A 13,225-nucleotide genomic window follows, 5' to 3' on the forward strand; every position below is an offset into this window, starting at 1 on the left:
ATAAACTGTACCAAACTATACCAAATACCGAGTAAACACTGTTGTAGTAAAACATATTCCACATTAAAACAAACTTGCCCATTCAAATTTATACTGAAGCCAAACACACCCCTCCCTTTTATTACATCCCTGCCTTATACCCTCTCTGGCTAGGGTCACATTTTTGGTAGTCCGCTGCCAACGGCAGAGGCCTCTGCGGCGTAATCTTCAGATATTCTCATCACTAAATAGAACAGATGTCATCAAGCTGGATATTAATGATGGATCGAAATGCAGCAAAGGACTACCTGGCACTGAAAGCTGAGAGGGAGAATGAATGGGCTGGAAGGAAGAAAAGAATTGTCTTGGAAAATAAACAAAAGATAAGAACAGAGAGAAGATGATTTAGAGCAGGGGTGGCAAACTCAAATTCATCGGGGGCCGCATCAGCAGTATGGTTACCCTCAAAGGGCCGGTTGTATAGGACTATGCATCTACTCTTTATTATCATAAATAGTTGCCTCTGCATTCAGTTGCTACTGGTTTTAATAATAATTTAAGTAATAACTAGCCTTGAAAACATCCACAAGAAACTTTATTGGAGACTGCTCAGACTGCAGCAGAAATCCCTAATCTGGCGTTTTCAAGTGACAGCTGTCACCTAGTCAAGTTAATGATCAGGTGACAGCAGTTCCATGTAAACGCATGCACACCGCATGTAATGATACGTGATATGATTACATGCGTCCAGGGAGAGTGATTGATTCCTAGCGGAATGTAAACATATCACGTATCTTTACATGCGGTGTGCAGGCGTTTACATGCAACTTCTGTCACCTGATCATTAACTTAGGTGACAGCTGCCATTTGTAAAACGCCAATTTAGGGATTTCTGTTGCAGGAAAACGCAAGTTCCTGACGCAGAAATCCCTAATTGCACCTAAAATAAAGGTGTGAATGCAAACCGACCTAAACAGAACTTTAATCAAACAAGAGAGAGAAGAGGCAGAAATAAAGTAAGATGCAGCAGATCAGTTTGTGGGATACCATGTAGAATAGAGGATAAGAGAGAATGTCTAAGCCCCCCTTCACACCTGAGTGTTTTGTCCTGCGTTTCCTGAAGTGCAACATGAAGAATCCTGCTTGTAAAAGTCCTGCACGTTCCAAAGTGTCACCATTGGTCCTGTACTTAGAGCCGTAGGCACACATACTTTGGAATGCGGGCACACAGGTATGCGCGCAAGAATACCTGTGCAGAAAGTCCATGGTCCCATCACACTCCTGACCGCAAAGAAGTGGGTGCTGCTGTAGTCAACGGGTGGCAGCCGTAACAAACATAAGCAAATATAGAGACAACGGCACTCCAAAATTAAAAAGCAAACGTCTATTTATTGACGTGCAGCATAGCAAATATAGCAACAAACGTTTCGGGGTCACAGAGGATCCCCTTCCTCAGGCAAAGCATACATGCTTTGTGCAGACACGTGCACGAATTAGTGTGGAGGTGCACAGGACTTAGTGTAGAACGCAGATTAATTGGCAGGCCTATATAAACAGTCATGTAATGTGCACAATTTGCTGACTGGTCTTCAGCTAGTTCCCTGCTTACCTGTGACCCAACCTGACTTCTTGTTACCTGTGTTCAACCCGGCTTGTCTCCAGACCTCTCCCTGGATCTCTTCCTGCTATTGTGACCTCGGCCTCTTTACTGGATTCCGCCTTCTGCCTTGTACTGCTCTGATCCATTGTTACCAACCTCGGGTTGTGAACCCTGACCCTGCTCCTGTCTTCCAATCTGATACACTGCTGTCCGGCTGGTCTGACCTCAGCTTGTGACCTCGGCTCTGCTCCTGATTCCTCGTTCTCAATACCGAAAAACTGGTATCGGTGCATCCCTACTGAGTACATTATCCACAATGCACAATTGCTACCTTTACACTTATGTGATATAAATAATACGAAAAGCTGCTTAGTTTTACAAAGTTCACACAATGCCCAGTTTTAGAAATGCCTCCATTAGCATTTTTTTCTGCTTTGATCATGTGTTTTACTTGAAAAGGAAGAAAGTATACCCATAATCTGGATCTTTAATAAGATTAACCACCTCACCACCAGCACTGTGGTAGTTTGATTGGTTATTACTCAGTCATGCAACACTGTATCCAAATGAATTTTATAAAATTTTTGTGAGAACGAGAGAGCTTTCTTTTGGTGGTTGATAGGAGCTGAGCAGGGCGCTCTCGGGGTGGGGAGATGATGTAGAAGTCCCTTCAGGCACCTACCCCCTGCCCACCCCCCTGACACCCTCCCATCCCCTGGCCTCCTCAGGTGGCAAAAATGCTAGGGATGCCTCGGCAGAGTGGAACCCTTGAACAGAGAGCCAAGGAGAAGCGGCTTTTGGACAGTGGACACTGGTTACATGGAGAGGAAGAAGCACATGGGATAAGGGGAAGTCATTTTTAATGTACCTCTAGACAAAAGTGAGCATTTCACCCAGTGCAAGGGTAGTTTTTACATTTTCTAGTTTTTTCTAGTTTTTACATTTTCCCAGAGTTCAGCTTTATAATTTAAGAGAAGTTCCATCTCTACCACTTGTTAGCCAAAACTAAATAAAAGTTTTGGCTTTAGATACACTATAAACAAAACAACCCCCCCGCCCCAAAAAAACCCTATCTTTTAGAAAAATTAAATAGAAAATTTCCAGAAAAATTAAATATGAGGAGGTGTTGGTCCGGATTATGCAGCCAGACTGGCTTTCACACCTCTGGTTACCAGAGAGAATTGTGTCCGGGGTATCACGATCTAATAGGCGCATGCTTGTACAGAGGTAGATGACTAAGGAAGCATGCAAGCGGGTGTTGCTTTTATGGACTTGCATGAAATAAAGATGCATTTGGAGGAGATTGCTTGTGTGCTGCCATCCCGCTGTAAACTAATGGAAGGTGGACTGTGGCTTTGCACCATAGTGGTTAAGTGCGGGGTATAATGAGAGGTCAGAGAGATGTATTCCAGGACTGAGAGGGCTTGTACAGAGTCAGAGAGTCATGCACGCAATCAAATAAAGTGACTAAGAAATAAGAGTGGTGCTCATTCTCTCCCGATGGAGGAATAATGTGCCTCCTCAGTAAGGGTTTAATTGATTTTTAAATGGGAACACAGATGGCATTTAAAGCTGATATAAAGGATACAAATGAATGCAGCGCTGCAATCATTAATACATCATTAAATGCATCTCGTGAAATACAAGTAGGTCAAGTACCTGAATATGACCTGATATCAGCCTTTTGCAATCCCAGTATAGCAGAGCTCAGAATGGGGGAGGAAAAAGCAGCATAAGCAGCCAATCAGTTTTGGTACAATAATCATGTGCTTCTCCTTTCACTGTCCAATCACAGGACGAGGGGGGAGTGGCAAGACCTATAAATGTTACTTAAAGGGTTATTAAAACCTCCGTTTTTTTTTGCATATATCTACTGCTGGCAAGCAGTAGATATATGCAAAAAGTGTAAAAAAAAAAGGTTTGAAAAGGGTTAATACTTACCTGTGTCTTCCCCGCGCACTCCCGTCCGAAAATGTGAAACTTCTCGGGCGGCCGCAAAGCATCTTGAGGCTGGCGCATGCGCAGTTCACATTTTCGGCCGGGACGCGAGGAGAGACACAAGTTAAGTCTATGGACTCATGCACCCGCATGCAGACATCGTGGGACAGGAAGTGCCAGCAAGCTCAGAGGAGTCAGCGCTGGATCGGAGACCCGCCACAGCGCTGGAGGAACAGATGAAAAGGGCAGGAAAGGAAAGAAGAAGATTGGATTAGGAAACATCATTTAAGGTAAGTGCTGACATTAACATTGGGGGGAGGGAAAAAGATTTTTGACTTTAATGTCAGTTTAACTGCAGCATAGAAAAATCAAGTCTCTGGCTGTACTTGTACAGTATGGCAGAGCTGTGTACAATTTTTTATGACTTGATTGACAGAAATACAAATCCTTTGGTATGTAAACAGCTCCCTTATATGTATTTCATTTGTGGATATGGCTGTTTGACTGAAGTTGAAGTTGAAAAAAGTTCTTCCCTTTAGCCACTCAATCCAAAACTGAAGAAAGAAAAGTATGGTCTTTAATTACACCCATATGATTGCGTCTGGCCTCACTCTGGCATTACTCTCTTGCGTCTTTTCCTTCTTTAATGCTGACAACCCGTTCATGCGAATACGGACTTGGCCAGACCACAGAACAGGTCAGAGAAGCCTGAATCCTTGGGGACAGTATATGCTGGGAATTAAATTTCTTTTGGCGAGCCAGCCCTGGAGTACATAGCATGGGGGGGAATCATAGACCAGGTGACAGTACCGCAGCTGGAGAGAGAGAATCACAAAGGACAAGGGTCAGTGCAGGTAAAATAGGCGACATATCATCCAATGCTGGTCCAGACCCAAGAGGTAATTTACTAATGAGAAGAACTATTCTTCCTTCATGACACATATTAACAGCTGCGAGGTACAGGTCAGCCGTCGAGAAAGGAGAAGCTGGCGAACGAGCGTACGATTCTGGGAAGGAACTTCAGAGTGACAGTGGAGAGCTGGCAGGGAAAGAATGGCGTGGATGATCCATATTGCTGCTCTGAGTGGGGGGAGACTATTATTCTCTTACCTCAATTAAGGACAATGCCAGACGGGTGCTTGACTGCTGATTAGCGTATGCAGTCATCATCTCATATCAACAGTAGCCTTTCCCAAATACAGACACGGATGCAAATTCAGGCTGATGCCGCTGTTTTATGCCCTTAACCATAAGCCAAATCACCATTAATTATAACCAAATTCTGTGCCAGTCACAGGTTTATTGTGCCCACCTAAACAATCACAGTATAGCCTGGATGAAGGTCCTCACTATCGGTGAAAGAGAGGCAATCGACTGACCCAACAACCATTCACACTATTGCACTGCAGTAATCAGGGATGAGCTCTGGTTTGGACCGAACCCAGTCCAAACCAGAGCTCCTTCCCAAACACAGAAGGAAGCTCCTGCCATGCCCTCAATCAGTGGGGAATTCCCAGCTGGACATCAGTAATCAAGGATGAGCTCACGTTTCGACTACACCTGGTTCAAAACCTGAACTGTTCTGAACCCAGAAGCAGCTCCTCTGAACATGGAAGGAAGCTCCTGCCATGCCCCCCAAGCCGCTGCTGGTGGGGAATTCCCAGCTGGACATCAGTAACTAAGGATGAGCTCACGTTTGGACTAAACCTGGTCCAAAACCTGAACTCTTCCGAACCGGAAAGCAGCTCCTCTGAACATGGAAGAAAGCTCCTGCCATGCCCCCCAATCAGCTGCTGGTGGGGAATTCCCAGCTGGACATCCGTAATTAAGGATGAACTCACGTTTGGACTAAACCTGGTCCAAAACCTGAACTCTTCCGAACCGGAAAGCAGCTCCTCTGAACACGGAAGGAAGCTACTGCCATGCCCCCCAATCAGCTGTTGGTGGGGGAATTCCCAGCTGGACATCAGTAATTAGGGTGAGCTCAGGTTTGAACCAAACCTGGTCTGAACCTGCGATCCTCTGAACTCAGAAGGAGCTCTTCTGGACTAGGACGGAATTTCTCTCCATTCCACCTAATGAGCTGCTGTTGGGGAATTCCAAGCTGGACATCACTAATTAACGATGAGCTCAGGTTTGCACTAAACCTGGTCGAAAACCTGAACTCTTCCATACCCGGATGCAGCTCCTCTGAACATGGAAGGAAGCTCCTTCCATTCTCCCCAATCAGCTGCTAGTGGGGAATTCCCACCTGGATATCAGTAATTAGGCATGAGTTCAAGTTTGGACCAAACCTGGTCAGAACCTGCGATCCTCTGAACTCAGAAGGAGCTCTTCTGGGCATGGAAAGAATTTCCTTCCATTCCCCCCAATCAGCTGCAGGTGGGAAATTCCCTAACTAAAGGGGTGGAACGCAGTAACGTTATTGACCTTATATGATCACATGCCTATATTTGGTAAATGACATCAACACATGTATCTCACCCCCTTGTTTACATGCAACTGTGGAGTGGGGAATGCCCAGCCTGCAGCTGATTGGGTGGAAGTGCCCATGGCACTTCCTTGTTTGAAGGAGCGCAGGTTCGGAGAGCTGTGTAAATCTCAAGACTGGGTGGAGAAAAATACAAACGCTTTGGCAGGTGAAACGGCTCTCACATATGGGTTCGGGATCTGTTTATAAAAGTTTGCATAGCTATTCATTCACCAAAACGGTATGCACATTCATTCTGTGTGAATGAACCATCGTTCTTTCATTAAGTTTAGGGATTTTCCACACTGCTGTGGCTGTTGTGCAAATGGGGGAAAACTTGATGTCGTTAAGGTATTTTCTGTTCTGGTTGAATGTTCTTAGACTATTGTTTTTCTCTTCTAGTTAAATGTATTTGGACATTTGCTTTAGGCCCGTTTCAGTTGGGTGCTCTGAACATTTCCGCCTGTCAGTTTTCTAGATGGACCAGATCGGATGCCCAATGCAAGTCTATGGGCAGCCATATCTTAATGGAGGAGTGTCTGTATACATCCTGTTGCCCTCGGGTCTGGCCAGGTCTGGAAAAACAAACGGTAAAGTATTCCGTTTCACCAGACCTGATTGTGCTGGACTGGGGGTAATCTGACACAAGGCCGTTAACATCCTATTCACCATAGACTGACATGGGGTCCAGTTGGTCTGGACAGACACAAATGTCACAGTGGTGAAATCCAATCCATCCCGGGTCAATGAATAACAACTGGGCGGAGCCGGCTGTGACATCATGGGCGGCTCTGCCCAGTTATCATTGTTTAATGACAGTTCAGCGTCCCCAGGTCATTTGGGGATGCTGATCTGTCATTACAACTGGGGGGAGCCAGCCGTGAAATCACGGCTGGCTCCGCCCAGATGTCATTAGCGAGGCGTTCGCCCCGCTTTGGCTCTCACTTCGGCTTAGTCGAGCGGAAACACATGCCTTCGGCTCGGCTGAGCCGCTCGCCCGCCTTTGGCAGCTGTACAGGCTATTGTGAATAGCCTGTACAGCAGCCCTTCAGGTTCAACTGAACCAAAGGGCTCCAGTAACTGAAGCTAGCCGAAGGATCAGCCGAAGCTACGGCTGATCCTTCAGCTAGCTTTGTGAATAGACCCCTAACTATTAGTAACATTAACATAACATAACATTCTGCAAAAATTAAAAACATTGCAAGTGTAATATTCACAACTTTTGTATGAATGCTGATGCATTTTCTTTTTTAAATACACCCATTAGTGTTAGGTTTAGCAATACATTAAGGCCAGTAAGTTATGTTATCAGGTTAGTGTCAAAGTTAGGGATGCTCCGATACCGGTATTTTGGTACCGAGTACGAGTACCGATATTTTTTTTCCGGTACTCGCCGATACCAAGGACTCGCCACCTGGCTTCCTGATTAGCTGGTAAAGACTCGCCACCCGGCTTCCCAATTTACAAGAAAGCCGTTCCATGCTTCTCATCACTTGCTGGCCAATCATGGAAGCCGGGCGCCGTGTAAAGACGCGGTGCCCTGCTTCCTGATTGGTCGGGAGGCCGGCTCCTTGTTCCCTCGTCATGAGATGTAGGGCCACTACATCCCATGACGGGCCATGAGATGTAGTGGCCACTGTAGCTTTCTGAGTGGCCCGCTTCCTGACCAATCAGGAAGCCGGGCAGCGCGTCATTACACAAGTGATGAGAGAGCATGGAGCCGCTTCCTGGCTAATCAGGAAACCGGGCAGCGCGTCATTCCTAATACTTCCTGATACAGGAAGTATCGGGCTAGGCATTGGAGCATTTAGCCGAGTAATCGTACTCGCCCAAATACTCGGTATCGGCACCAATATTGATACTGGTATTGGTATTGGTGCATCCCTAGTTAAAGTGATCAATAACGATATCAAGTCTGAAATATTTTTAGGGATGGTAGCTATACAATATGTGTGATTACTAATAAAAATTTGAGGGCCAAAATTTCTGGAGCCAAAACTAACAACCGGGCAAATTTCTTAGAAGCTGCAACTTAACAACGCATTTCCATATCCTTTGTCTAATGTGCACCCCAAACTTTTCAATATTTGTTATATTCAATGACACATTAAAAAACAAGTGGAAAAAGCTGGTCACCTCTGGACACAAAAAATGTCAATTCTTTGCCTGCCAGCCATATCGTATATACCAGTGGTCCCCAACCCCCAGGCACGCGGACCGGTATCGGTCCGTGGATCAAATGGTACTGGGCCGCCCAAGGAACATGAAATTATTTCCATTTTATTTACTGAGGTGTATTTATCTCGGGTTTGTCCGACTTTCCAGGACGAGAGGTTAACCGGGAGCTGAGAGACGTCACCTAAAGCCGCACCAATACCGCGCATGCGCAAAATATCGTGATATCGGGGCGGTTTTAGGTGACGTCTGGAGCAGAGCGGCTGCAAGCGGCAGTGGCGTTGTAGCTTTGGTAAAGAGAAGCTGTGTAGCTGTGTATCGCTCTTCTCTCTGTTCACCAGTACTTTCTCATGTTTAACAGTGCTTGGTGTACGTGTATATTGTGTTTGCTCAAATTTAACCCACAAATTAGCAAAAATGAGTACGAAACAGACGTCGTTAGAAAGTTTCCTTGGGAAAGGCCCAGTGAAGAGACAGAAGAAGGGCCTTCAACATCAAAGAAACATGTAACTTTTAACAGGCAATACCATGAGTCCTACTTGAAATATGGATTTATCGGGACAGGTGATTCCAATCTAAAATATAAACAATCAACGTCCCCCCCTCAGCGGGCCGCGGTAAAAGTATCAAACGTTGACCGGTCCGCGGCGATAAAAAGGTTGGGGAGCACTGGTATAGATAGTATATATCTGCAAGGATATAAAAGTTCTTTTAACTTTTTTTGAAATCAAAGTTTCAGATTATTGCACAAAGCTGGATAATTAAAATTGCATGATCTCTCTGGGAGGAAAGTCATTTTTCATTTGCGGCGCGGCGCCGTAGAATCATCTAGAGGTGTACGATATGATGGTCTCACGGTATCAATCTAATTTCAGACCGGGCAGAAGATCCTTCGCAGACCTTCGGGTCGCATATTGCAGCTGTGGGACCCGGAGGCCAATGCTGTATATCCACAATAAAAACAATTCACACCACGGAAATATAAAACAGAAACGCGTCTTATCCATCTGTCACTATCGCTGCTCTTAGGTCCATTGTAGCCGATTGTAGGGAATACAAATTTTCCTGTATGCGGAATTTCCTTTTCCACAGACACCAGTGATTTCCATTGGACACAAATTCGCCTTCATCTATATGATGCTCTGCTTATGCATGTCATTCCAAAATCTTCATCTGGCAAGGACGGGTTGTAGGACATTTAGGTTATTTTTAACAGATATCTTGTTGTTGATTAAGTAAAGTAGTATTAAAAGGAGAACTATGAGGTGAGTGGAAATCACTCAGCCTCATAGTTCGAGCCGACGAGTGACAATGAAACTGTCACAGGTCGGCTCAATAGATCGGGAAGTGAGCGAACACATACCGTCGCTCGCTCACTTCTCGATCATCTCCCTGCAGAGAGCCGTAACTGTCAGTCGCCGCTCCCCACAGGAATTCCCCCCCCCCCCCCTCTCTGATCCTCCAGTGCTGAGTGGAGGAACGGACGGGGGAGGGGGGCGGGTACAGCTCAGCCTCTAGATAGGAAGAGCCAGCTGTCACTCACGCAGCTGGGTGGATCTCAACAGTATTCTCAGGATCTGTCCCAGCTGCGGAAGTCTCAGTATACTGCGAGCTGTAGCTCCCTATATACTGAGCTTTGGGTCACGGGAGGAGGTTAGTATATGTCCCCCTGTGACCCTTAGGGGAACTATGGGGAAAAACACTTACCCCATAGTTCTCTTTTAAGCGTTTACATTTTTTTTTTTATCAGTCATGATCAGAATCCAAATTAAACAAATATACATCACCCAGCCAAGCATTTCTTCATTTTTGCCAAAAACACTTACAGTCCTCATGTTTCTAAACAGCTCCAACTCTCTCAGCTCGGCTTCCCTTAACTTCCTGTCTAGTACAAGGTCATAAGGGACAGAGCAGTCTGCAGCAGCTCTCCATCTACTAACTGGGAAAAGAGAGGGGAAAGGAGAAAGGACTGGCTTGCCTTGTCCTTGTGTGATTGTGGAGACACACACAGCTCACTAGCACACACGAGGGTGGCTCCATAGGGCCCTGCAAGGGAAAGGAGTCACCCTAAAAACAGGATATCAGGGGACCAGCTGATTCTATAGAAAGCTAAATCTGTTAAACATGAAGGAGCAGCATCCATTGTAAGTGATTTTATCAGCATTTGAAATAGCTTAAAAACCTTTTGACTTTATTATCAGTTTAAAGTTTAGAACAAAAGAATACACAACTAAGTTACATGGTTCATTTCTCTGCATATTTTGTACATCTGCACATACATAGAACCATCCATCCTGCAGAATTGCATGTACATTTGTTCTGTGCGAATGATGGCAAAAATTTATGTTATCAGCATATTTTTTTTATCAGGTCGAATGTAATATCTGAAAAATACTGCATTACAGCCAATAGAGCTGAGGAGCAATAGGGATTTAAGAGTCTAAATCAGCCGGATACAGTCAAGGTTCATCAAACCAAAAGGTGTTCACAGTCTTACAGTTTGCTTTCTGTATAAAGCAGACACAGCCTGAGTAGAAAAGAGAGCTCCCTGCCAGCATGCTGCAGAATGGGACCTGTGCTCTCTATGGGGAAGCAGTGGTCTCATTTCATAAGTCTGTCACGCCGTCTAATGAGTCAAACATACACAGGGTTATTCACAAGAGGGTGAAGAGTTTGTAGAAGGCAGGAGAAGCGAACAATCTAGGACAACAGAGCTAAGCTGGAAATTGAGCTGAATTGGAGAATGTTTCCAAATCGGCTATTTGGGCCTAGATTTGGCGATAAACAACCCTTATACTCCCCACTGATTGGACAGCTCTGAATCAACAGGGGGTGTGCTGGACCTCTGCAGCGAGTCTGCTGTTTCCCCGCAGAGAGCAAGGATCATACTCTTAGGGTTGCCACCTTTTCTTCAAGCGAAACCCGAACACTCAAGCGACGCACGGACATTTTCTTGGGAGAATGAGTGGGGGCTTATTCATATGTAAATAGCGCTGCCCATTCCTATGTAAATATCACAGTTGAGACTATTTTCAGTGGGGGCTAGTAGCCCCTATCTTAATTTTGGTTGCCCCTGTCTGCCTGACATCTTGTGTACGGGTTTCTGCTGCCATGAAACCCGGACACAGCATTCAAAACCCGAACTGTCCGGGTGAATCCTGGACAGGTGGCAACCCTACATACTCTGCAGCATGCTGGCAGGGGACAGGCTTTTCTACTCAGGCTGTGACTGTTTATGAAAGAAAACAGACCGTAAGACTTTGCACACCTTTTATTTTCATGCAATTGGAATGTATATAGCTAATTATACAGTGCCGGCCGCACGGCAGTGAGGCAGAGAGCAGCCTTCAAGCACACGGTGAGGCAGCGCTGGGGCCTCGGCCGGGGGGGACCCAGAGAGCTGCTTCCTGAATACAGAGCCCGCTTCCTCTCCCTTCTGCAAATCCTCTATAACTGATGGAGTTATTCTGCATTTCTGTACAGAGAATTGCTGGAAACTATAGTCCCCTATAGCTGTTACCATTCTGAATTTCTGTAGAGAGTATTGCTGGAAGTTGTAGTCCCCTGTATCCGTATAGCCGTTACCATTCTGCATTTCTGTATTGCTGGGAGTTGTAGTCCACTATGCAGAATGGTAAATAAGGACACACAATGCATTTTGCACAGCCCGTTTGCACTTATTTTGATGCTATAAAGACAACCAATCGTTCAGCCACGAACCAGAAGCCGAACTCTCTGTACGCCCAGCTCCGAGCCAGCAGTAAACAGTTCTCTCTTTTCTCTTCACAAAGTCTCATCATCATGCAATCTGATATAATGTTCCGGAGAGAAAGTTATCAGCAAAGGATCTGGCCATTACTCCAGTCACATCTCAGCTGTCGCCACGGCGATGCTATCACGCTGCTGCAATAAAAGCGGGATTGTACATGCAGATGTATGTATGGGGGGGTCTGCGCAGCTCACACAGTTGGGGGCAGACTGGAGAGGAGATGTGATAAGCAGGAAACGTGCCACTCTTGCTAAGAGTTCAGCCAAATCTCTTCAGGTAAGTGGCTGGCCACAGGGAGACGGCTGATTGTCTTCTCTCTCCGGCTCAGCGGGAAGGCTACAAGGACCGCGCCAGAGATTTGATTGACGGGACGGAACGTCTGCCATTAAACAGCCTGACTTAGTCAAAGCCAATTCGATATGGAAACTGCCGTTCCTCAATGGCCCCTTTTTTTTTTAGCATCATGTGCTGTACGGAAAGTGGTAAACTTGGTGAAAATTATCAATTTGAGCTCTTGCTGGCGTGATTTGATTGCGACATCAAATCATATAACATTTTACCTTCAGATTGTTTACAGCGGATATGTTTTCCTACAGATGCATTCATGTGCAGCAACATAGAACTTTTATCTAATATGTATCCTAAATCCTGACCTTCAGGGCTTGTTCCCACCAATTGCGGTGTGCTCCAGAGCGGTAGCTGCTGGAACGCTCTGTAATCGCACACTAAACTTTCCCCTTCGTTCTGGGGCGGGGCAGTTCTTTGAAGTCAATGGCACCACTGCTAAGCCCCCCGCCCACAGTGCGATCGGACGCATGGCAAAACAATGCCTGCGTCCCATTCTACTGCGAACACAAAAAGATGCTGCATGCTCTATTTTTTGCATTCGCAGTGCACAGGAATGCAGGCAATGTTTTGCCACCCGTCTGAATGCAATGTGCCCCTCCTGCCCCAAAATGAAGGGCGGAGTTTTGTGAGCGATTGTGGTGCGTTCCAGCAGTTGGAACACACCGCAATTGGTGTGCACAAGCCCTTACACACAAACACATTATATATATATATACACACACACACAAATAAAGAGCTGTATGTATAAGAGAGATATATATACACATACACCCTGTTTCCCCGAAAATAAGACCTAGTACTATTTTTGGGAATTGTTTAAATATAAGACCTACCCCGAAAATAAGTTGTGACCGTTCCCAGGGCTGGTGGTGGCATAAAGGGGAACTTGAAGAGCCGCGGGAGAGAACCAGCGAAGCCAGCATTAGAGGAAGCGAGGCGGCAGCGG

The 13,225-nt window shown here is 45.7% G+C and overlaps 1 protein-coding gene across 1 annotated transcript in view; it reads right to left on the reverse strand.

Moving 5' to 3' along the window:
- Positions 1–13,225, reverse strand: part of ASIC4 (acid sensing ion channel subunit family member 4) — a 255,811-nt gene that overhangs the window by 220,848 nt on the left and 21,738 nt on the right. The window lies entirely within an intron of this gene.

The sequence above is a fragment of the Nanorana parkeri genome, unplaced genomic scaffold (genome assembly GCF_000935625.1).
Source record: "Nanorana parkeri isolate BGI_ZX_2015 unplaced genomic scaffold, ASM93562v1 scaffold178, whole genome shotgun sequence".
Classification (NCBI taxonomy): domain Eukaryota; kingdom Metazoa; phylum Chordata; class Amphibia; order Anura; family Dicroglossidae; genus Nanorana; species Nanorana parkeri.